This window comes from Hyaena hyaena, unplaced genomic scaffold, assembly GCF_003009895.1.
Source record: "Hyaena hyaena isolate Hyena2069 unplaced genomic scaffold, ASM300989v1 scaffold_567, whole genome shotgun sequence".
Lineage (NCBI taxonomy): Eukaryota > Metazoa > Chordata > Mammalia > Carnivora > Hyaenidae > Hyaena > Hyaena hyaena.
In genome coordinates, this window is record NW_024081200.1 from 80,806 (window position 1) to 91,508 (window position 10,703).

The following is a 10,703-nucleotide window of genomic DNA, read 5'->3' on the forward strand; positions in this document are numbered from 1 at the left end:
GGAAGGAAGGAAGGAAGGAAGGAAGGAAGGAAGGAAGGAAGGAAGGAAGGAAGGAAGGAAGCCCTCATCTCTGTGCCTTTGACTTCTTAGTAAGGCAATACAAAGGGAAAATTATCCCCAGGTGTTACCTATTGAATGCCAGCCCCTGCTCAATAACCTGCCTCAGAGCCTATCATGGTAACTATGCAAGGCCTGCCCAAATTATTTGAACAAATAGCTTTGCAATTATTAGACATGTTGTGAGAAAGAATGAACAGCTTGACCAGCAAAATTTCAATATATCTTACCCCTCAGGCAAGACTAAAACTTAAAAAATAAAACTCCAGAGACACTGACATTCTTCTCATCATATAACGCATACCGGTAGAGAATAAAAAGGAAGGAGAAAAGGACATGAATATTTGAAAAGGCCTTTTGAATCTTGCAGGCATAAAGTAGAAGTATATATCATTCTCACAGACCCAGAGTCCATGCAGATACACATTGAAAGACATGCTTTGTACCATCATCCTCTGCTGATATGTCAGAGGAAAAGCATTCATTCTCACCTTTTCAGGGTGTCTGTCATTAGGTACATTAATATGGATGAACCACCACAAAATCAAAAGACAGCGAGAGAGATGAGCTTAAAGGGATAAAGGCTTTAAACTGCATTTAAGTTGGGCTTCAATTGAACACTAAACTTTGGGTTTCTATAATTACTTTACCTTCTCTACATACCCAGGAAGCAAAAAAAAAAAAAAAAAAAAAAAACTAATTAGATCTGCTTTCAAGTCCATTGTCAGCATTTCACTAAACATTCCTCAAGTTCTTCTATAAATGAAGGCATTGACTGATGCCGACATGAGTTGAACAAGATTTCTTTTTTTCTGTCAAAACATCCCTTATTTTGATGTATCACACTTGAAAATAGAACACAAAAGTATTTGCTTTTCCAATTCATTCGATAACAAAAAATCATGTTAACTCAAAATCAATGGAGAAGCAACCCAAATACATTTTATTAACATAAAAACACTTATCCAAAGGTCAAAGATAAGCACAGATACTTCTTTAACACCAAATATTCAAAATCAAATTTCAGTTCATTCATATCCAATTTCTGTATACAGTTCAACACTTAAGTCATAACTGAACTAAGTTATTCTATATATAATACTTGGGAAATAATTTAGTCATTAAAACACTAACATTTTCTTTAATATCTAGGCAATAAATCTGATACATATTTTAAAAGCAAAGGAAATGTGAGAGAATAATATAATGTTATTGAGAGGGCAATGTAGCCTAACTTGAGATTTTATCCTAAATTTTCCTTACATATCAACCAAGTTACTTTTGCAATTTTTAAGGTCACATTATTTTATCAAAACATAAAAGAGGAACTTAAATTTTGCTGACTTCAAATTTACTAAAAAGTAGATAAAAATCAAAAATAATAAATTTATGTTTGTTTATTCTTGCTAATTTCTGAATATATGGACTAGATTGTCAAATGGATAGATTGAATTTCATAGTTAGTATAATGTCCCAGTATTTATTTTGAAGTTTCTGTCTAAAAAGAAATGAGGTTATTTTAAAGTCTTATCTCAATAGCTAATTTTAAGGACAATTATGGCATTACCCAGAAATGTCTAGTAAATTATAGTATTTATATACTTGTATCTGACACCCTGCAAATTGAACAGATATGATGTTAAATCCCTCTCTCTCTTTCCTGGATTAGAGATTTTAGAGTCTTTTCTGAATCAAATGCAAAATTTTAAGTCAGATAGTTTTAGACCCTCTTTCTTTTCAATTTGTTATGAAGATAATTCATTATTAACTCAAAGCAGAGACTCCCTTTACCATGTGTACAAATACTGAATTATTATTACCTTAAACAGTTGACAATCTTATTGGTCAATTATACTTTAATAAAATTGGGGGAAAACTAATTAAGAGTGGTTTCTGCAAACCATGAGAGACTCTTGAATGCTGAGAACAAACTGAGGACTGATGGGTGTTGGGGGTACGGAAGGGGGTGATGGGCATGGAGGAGGGCACTTGTGGGGATGAGCACTGAGTGTTATATGGAAACCAACTTGACAATAAATTATTTAAAATTAAAAAAAGAAAAAAGATAAAGCCTATCTACACTATAGAAATTGTTAAAATGAAAAAAAAAAACTTAAACTTGTGACTGACAGATGAGAACACTCATTTGAAAAATGACTGTTAAAAAAAATTAAAGTGGGCGTGTCTTGCTTTTACCCTCACTCATCCACTGCCTAACCTCAATAGAACCAAAGTCATATCACAATATACCTCACTCAGAACCGTGGAATGATGCTCAAAACACCCCTCTCTCTCAGAGTAAAAGCCAAATCTCTTACCATGATGGCCTACTGTGCCCTATGTCGTTCCCCCCAACCCACGTTCATCTCCAAACCCTTCTCCCCTGACTGGCTACAGACGGCCTGGCCATTTTGCTGTTTCTTAAACATGTGCCTAGAATGACTCCAACCTTGGACCTTCACACTGCCTGTCTCTACCTGAAATGCTCCTCTGTCAGTTACTGCTACAGTTAATTGCCTCACACTCTTTAAGGCTGTGCTTTTAAGTATTGCCTTTCGATTAGAATGGCCTTTATAAAATTAAATTTCACTCTCCTTACCACAAAGCTTCTGTTTTCCTGCTTCACCATTTTTGATAGTATTCATCACCTTCTAATGTATTATAAATTTACATATTTGCTATTGTTTATTGTCTGCCTCTCTACACTGCACTCTAAGCACCATAAACCAGTTAGTTAACATACAGTGCAATACTAGTCTCAGATGTAGAATTTAGTGATTCATCACTTATGTAGAAGACCCAGCGATCATCACAAGTGCCCTTCTTAATACCTATTACCCATTAACGTATTCCCCGGCCCACCTCCCCTCCAGTAATCCCGTTTGTTCTCTGTAGTTAAGAGTCTGTTTCATGATTTACCTCTCCTTTTTTCCTCTCACATTAATTTGTTTTTTTTCCCTTAAATTCCACATGAGTGAAATCATATGGTATTTGTCTTTTATGACTTACTTATTTCTCTTAGCACAATACACTCTAGTTCCAACCACAATGAAATTGGCAAGATTTCATTCTTTTTTTATATTTGAGTAATATTCCATTGTGTGTGTGTGTGTGTGTGTGTGTGTGTGTGTGTGTGTGTGTCTTCTTTATCCATTCATTAGTGGATGTACATTTGGGCTCTTTCCATAATGTGACTATTGTTGGTAATTCTGCTATAAACATTAGGGTGTTTTTTTTCCCTTAAATTCCACATGAGTGAAATCATATGGTATTTGTCTTTTATGACTTACTTATTTCTCTTAGCACAATACACTCTAGTTCCAACCACAATGAAATTGGCAAGATTTCATTCTTTTTTTATATTTGGACACTTGGGAATATTTCCTTCCAGTGTGAGTATATGTGTGTGTGTGTGTGTGTATCTTCTTTATCCATTCATTAGTGGATGTACATTTGGGCTCTTTCCATAATGTGACTATTGTTGGTAATTCTGCTATAAACATTAGGGTTCATTTGTCCCTTCAAATCAGTACTTTTCAGTTCTTTGAGTAAATACCTCATAATGTGATTACTGAATGGTAAGGTGTTCTACTTTCAAATTTTTGAGGATCCTCCACTGTTTTCCAGAGCGGCCATACCAGTTTGCATTCCCACCAGCAGTGCAAGAGGGTTCTTCTTCCCCCACATCCTTGCCAACATCTGTTGTTTCCTGTCTTGTTAAATTTAGTTATTCTCACAAGTTTGAGGTAGTAGCTCATTGTGGTTTTGATTTGTATTTCCCTGATGATGAGTGATGTTGAATATCTTTTCATGTGTCTAATAGCTATCTGAATATCTTCTTTGGAAAAATGTCTATTTATGTCTTCTGCCCATTTTTTAATTGGGTTATTTGTTTTTTGGGTGTTGAGTTCGATAAGTTCTTTATAGATTTTGGATACTAACCCTTTATCAGATCTGTCTTTCTTTTTGGATCTTACGAGGCATTGAAGGCCTTATGGTCAAGTTTCTGCAGGTATTGGCAAAAGCTAGAGATTCATTTGAAAATTTTTCCATTTATAAAGAAATTCATTAAAACTAATGATCTGAATCACAAATGTTTCACCATAAGTAATGAAGAATTATTGTAAATTGGTAAAATTCTTAATCTTTAGTCTTCATCTTATTATTGTATAACATATGAAGAGCAGCAACTGCTTTGAAAATCAGTTTAGCATCTCTGTTCTTTTCAATGTCTAAAAAGATGTCTCATAGTAGTTTTAATTTATAACTCCCCGGGGCGCCTGAGTGGCTCAGTGGTTTGAGTGTCTGACTTCGGCTCAGGTCATTATCTCAGGATTTTTAGTTCGAGCCCCACGTCCAGCTCTGCACTGATGCCTGAAGCCTGTTTCCAAATTTGTGTCTCCCTTTCTCTGTCCCTCCTCATGATCTGTCTCTGTCTCAAAAATAAACATTTAAAATTTTTTTTTAAAATGTGTACTTCCCTGAAGATGAGTGATACTGAGCATCTTTTCATATGTCTGTTGGGCGTATGGATATCTTCTTTGGAAAAAATGTCTGTTCATGACTTCTGTCCGTTCTGTTCTGGATCACTCATTTTGATACTGTTAAGCTTTAAAAGTTTATAAAACTTTTATAAGTTCCTAAATTTATGAAACTTTTGTTTCCCTTGCCTCAAAAAACAATCTAATAAGTTGCTATGGCCAATGTCAAACTACTTTGTTATGCCCGAATCGCGAGTCCCCAGAGACCTCCAAGGAAACGGCACCAATGCAAGTACAAAAGGGTCTTTATTACAAGCTCGAGCAGGGGCTCACCCGTCTCCCGGTGCAGCAGCAGCAAAGTGGAGCCCCGAACAGTGGCGAGCAGGGTTTTTATGGGGTAAGGGCGGGGGTGTTACCGTGCACACGTTGTACTTTTGCATCATTACATAAGCACCAATCATAATTGTACAATACCCATAGTAACAGTTTTGACCATTCAGTATCTGCGAGGCGTCCATTACTTTTGGTGGGACCCAATCATGACCTTTGAGAATCTTTTGAAAATGACCAATTATGAGGTGGGCTCAGAGGATCTACGTGGGGCTTATGCAAGCGGTGAATGATTAGCTATTTTGTACAAAGTAACTACCTGTAGTTCCCAGCGCTGACTCTTCTCCAAGACTACAGGAATGTTACACATTTCTTTTGATTGGCAGATCTGAGGGCGGTCCAAGGGTGGCTTCAGCTGAGGCTTCTCCTGGAACTGGGACTACGTGCAGCCTGAGATTGTTTCTAATGGAGAACTTAATTTCAGGCTCCTCAGCTTCTAGGCAGTAATTTGTGTCTTTTATTTTTCCACTCACCTGTCTCAGGCCTATAGTAATCACTCGATTGATATTTGTTTCAACTTTTGCATTAAAATTGTTTTACTAAAGCAGTTTATACTAAGTAATGTAAACCTTTAACTTTTTAAATAATGCTTTTAATTGGGGATAATTTTAGTTCATTATTATAGATAGTAAAAAAGTTCTCATATATACTTTACCCAGCTTTCTTTAATGTTAATATTTTACATAACCACAGTACATCAGTCAAAGCTAAGAAATTAATAGTGGTTCAATGCTACTAAACTATATAGACTTTATTCAGATTTCACCAGTTTTTTTTCCCACTAATCTGTCTTTTCTCTTCCAAGATCTAATCCAGAATACCATATCATATCAAATTGTCTCCTTCAGTCTGTGACAGTTTCTCCATCTTTCCTTATCTTTTATAACCTTCATATTTTTTAAGAGAACTGGCCAGACAGTCTGTGCACTGATGATCTAGTTGAGTGTGTCTGAGGTTGTCTCATGATTAGACTGAGCTTTTTGACTTGGGGAAAGAAGAGCACAGAGGGGAGGTACCCTTCCTGATGCATCTATCAACATGATTCATCATCAGTGATGTTAACTTTGATCACTTGGTTAAGATGATGTCTGTCAAGTTTCTATATTGTACAGTTCCTATTTTTCCCTTTGCATATTCTATGCTGTGTAAGCCACTTATTAGGTCCAGCCCATGTCAAAGGGAAGGTAATTAAGTTCCACTTTCAGATACAGGCATTCCTACCTATGTTATTTAGAATGCTTCTCTAAGGAACATGGATTTTCTCTTTGTTTATTTATTTATTTACTTATTTGTGAACTCAGGGATATCTTTTATATTCTTTGGGTTATAATAGAATACAATCAACATTTATTTTATTTCTTATTATATCATTCCAGCTTTGGCCTTTGGAGAGGTCTTCAAATTTTGCCTCTGTCCTTTAAAATATTAACAAAACACTTTCACATTCCCCACAGTGTTTCTGAAAATTTCTGTGAGCTTAAATTATGATAGCCACCTTTTAGTCAGCCTTCCCCTAGAAGTCTCACACAAAGGATTACATTTAGTAGGTCTCTCCTTCAGCTTCAATTAGAAGAAGCTGCAGAACACAGAGAAGAATCCAGGATGAAATGTTAGACTCTTGGTCTCAAAACAAAATCCCCTCAGCCACAGCCATGTGGACATTTTTTCCCCCCAAGACTGCTCCTCTCCTGATGTTGTCCAATCTCCTGTGGCCTTTCTATTCCTCAAGAGTATTCTCACATATGTCTTCCTCTTGTAAACCTCGCAATCCTGAAATATCCACTTTGTTTTTTAGGCAGCCAATTTAGCTTTGTCATTGTTTGCAGTGACCTTACAGATAATTCCCCAGGACCTTATCTTCTGCAGCAAACACAAGCCATCAAGGTATTTTGCTACAGAATTCAATTTTCTTTCTTAAAGGCAGAATATATTGTGGTCACTGGCATTTGAAATAATTTTTCTTTACTTTTTACATTTTGAAATATTGAAAGGAAAAAATGAAAATGTTTAAGGAGATTCCAGCAAGAAGCTATAGACCTGAGACTTCCTAAAATTATTTTTTAAAAATAACACTGTAGTGTTTTATTAGTGCAGTGCTAAAAGGATCACAGAAGAGAGTAGGAAAATGCCTTGGAAATTAGTTGTCAAAGTAATTTTTTTGAATATAAAAAAAGATTGCCATTATTTTAATACATCTATGACTTTTGCTAATTTTCTGTTCCTAGAACTGGAGCAAAACAGCATGGAGAAGGGAACTTGCATATACCTCCGAGAGGCCTAAATCCTTGCAAATGACATTTCCTATTTAATTCAATAGACTGTTCCCATAAGATGGACCGAAAGCACAGCCTGGTGGGAATATGCAATGGAAGAGACTTGGGGAAAAGTGCAGACTGGGCAAATTTCAAAGACTGATGAAATCATTCTTGGAGTGGATTATAAAAGTAAAGATCTATGGCAAGCCAAACTGGCAAAAGGAAAATAGGTCTGGGAGAGATGCCAAGCAGAGTGAGTATTAAGGTGAAGATAGGGTCAACTCACAAATAAGGAAAATACAGTCTGGAACTTAAAGACTTGATGTTTTCAATGTATTTGGCAAGATTGCAGGAGGTGCAGTTGAAGTTCGATTTCCTCTATGAAATATTTTGGCTACACTGCAGAAGAAGCATCCATAATCAAATAAAATTATTTAGCAGAACTATGGAATCCAACAGCATCTGGCAAGTAGTACCTGAAGCAGCCTATCCAACTTCCCACCAAAATGCCTATGAAGATTCAAAAAATTACAAAAACTCACATCCAGTTTAACAAGTAAGATGAGAAACAGTCTAATGACAGAATATGGAAGAAATCTTCACTAAGCCTCAAGTAGATTATTTGGGTTAAAAGAATCTATTTTCTATTTGACTAACCAGTACTGACAACCTGTGAAAAAGGAGACCATGAGTTCATACCCCTTCAAAGGACATCACATAACTCAAATATAGACCACAATGCCGTATATGTGACATTTAAATTTTGGTAGATTGGAGAAAAGAATGAGAACAGAAAGAAGAGCTTGGGAATTTTTATGGAGACTTACTGACACGATGATAGTTAGATAACAATAAGGAAACCAACAAACCTAATGACAAAAGTATTAAAATATAGAAAAAGCACAACTCCAAGTAGAACATAGAAAACTCAAGAAGGACTTAAAAATGACCTAGAATGACCTAGAATTTAAAAATGAGTACATTAATAAAAATAGAGACAGGAGTCAGGATAATTACACAGAATGATGAACATACAGAGAGAGGTATGCACACAGATGCACTGGTTAAGTAAATAGGTTGCTCTCTCAGGAAAGAAGAGTTTAAAAATATATTTTGGGACCTGAAAAATACTGGAGTTAAAGTTAAAATGACTTTGAGTGTCTTAATAACAGTTTTTAAAAAATGAATTGCCTATGACATAAATGATCCTCGAGAGAGGTAAGAATACAAATTAAGACTTTATTTTTTTTAAGTTTACCTTTTGAGAGAGAGAGCAAGTTGGGGAGGGACACAGAGAGAGAGAATTTCAAGCAGCCTCTGCACTGTCAATGCAGAGCCCATTATGGGGCTTGAACTCACAAACTGCAAGATTATGACCTGAGCCAAAATCAATAGTCAGATGCTTAACTGGCTAAGCCACCCCCCTTCCCCCAAGACTTTTTTTGCTAACCAGGAACAAGGTAGTGAATAAAAGGATAAAAGAAATATATGTCAAAAGAATTAATGGAGTCAAATGTGAATCTGAGATTTGTCTAAGTGGCAACAAGGGTGAAATTTAAAAAATTAGAAATGAGAGATTTGGGTTGGAAAAATGAATTCTACATATTACTGTTTAACTTTATATCCTTAAAATATAAACCTGAAATGTAGAACAAGTCTAGGAAGAATGGATTCAAGATGTAGACTTGGAAGTCACCTACGCAGAGGTGATAATAGATGCTGTAAGATGGGAAAGTATAAAGAGATTCAAAACAGAAGCGCTTTGGCTAAGGTTCAAAGACAACAGCCAGCAAGAACAGAAAGAATGAATCCAGAAGAAAGGAGGGGCGACTGGCTGGCTCAGTGGTAGAGCCTGTGACTCTTCATCACTGTGTTGTGAGTTTGAGGCTTGTGCTGGGTGTAGAGATTATTTGTTTGCTTATTTGTTTTGAGTGTAGAGATTACTTTAAAAATATATTTAAAAAAGAAAAATTCTGACAATTCTGTCAGTTGTACTGCCGCATGTTTCCAAGCCTGGAAAAAATAGAAATGAGCATATGGCAATCAGAAAATCAAACAGAAATAAAATTGCTTATTTTGTCTAAAATGTCTAGTTAACAGTTGTCTGTTTTTCTTGACCTGATCTTTAGAGATTCTCAGTAATTCTCACACTCGAGACATGTGTTTTGTTTTGCTTATGTCTAAGGACATGAAATATGGATGACTATAAGCCAAGGACTTTCTACAGCATACAATTGTTTTTCTCGCCACAAATTAAAATAAAACTAAGCAGAAATTATTGAATTCCTTTCTTTAATTAAAGATTCTACTTTTGTGAATACCCTAAGTACATTGTGAATTCATTCAAAAATCTTCAAACACACAGCTCACCTATTTATTTATTTATTTTTATGTTTATTTATTTTTGAGAGAGAGACAGAGTGAGCAAGGGAGGGGCATAGAGAGAGGAGACACAGAGTCTGAAGCAGGATTCAGACTCTGAGCTGTCAGCATAGAGCCCAAAGTGGGGTTCAAACACAAACTATGAGATCATGACCTGAGCCAAAGTCAGACACCTAACCGACTGAGCCACCCAGGTGCCCCATCAGCTCACCAATTTTATACTAATCCCTGGTCACCACATGAATACACTGAAATTCACCTATTCTTTGCCTACTGGCCTACCCTGTTCCTTTCCTCTTCTTTCTCCTCCTTCACACCCCCTTTCTTCTCACCCACCACCTTTCCCGTATCAGTGCAAGTCTCACTCCTCAGGTGAGAGTGATTGTCAGCAACATTTACCATCAGTTCAATTTATTCCTTTGACTATTTGATTACAATCCTTTGGGTCAATTAAATGCAATCATTAAAAGATGCATTTAGAATTAACTCCACGTGACAAGAACAACTTGTTACAGAAACAAGTTGCTATGAGGAGTTCAGTCTACAGCAGTATATTCCATTTTTCTGGAACACTGTTTCAATTATCAGATAGATATGGTTTATGCAAGTAGCACAAGTGACAGATAAGCTAGGTAAATCAGGATACCATCTGAAGGACTGCAGTTGAACCAACTTCAAACTACAAAAACGAATGACTAAGTTTTGTTTCCTAAATGTTGTGGACATTGAGGGAAACCTTTCAATTTGAATCCACTCATTTTACACCATATGCCAACAGTTTGCAGTTTTGGAGACAAACATAGTTCTTTGAAATTGCATTAACAAAAAATAATTTTCTGGCCTTGCTAATTATTTCTAAAGTTCTTATTTTGTGTTGAATGCAAATAAAGGATAATATGGCAATTGGTACATTCAATTCTCATGAAAGCGATAATACAATATATTCTTTTGCTGTTCAGTGGCCATTTTAAAACAAACAAGCAGGTCAGAGAAATGTTAAAGGTCCTATCAATATCTCAAATAAGTTATTTTTTTCCATTGCTAAAGAAAAGTCCATCTGAGGAATTAAGCTTCTGATAGATTTGCTCTTCATCAATACTGAATTGTATCACCTATCACCTATATGTAACTAATACTT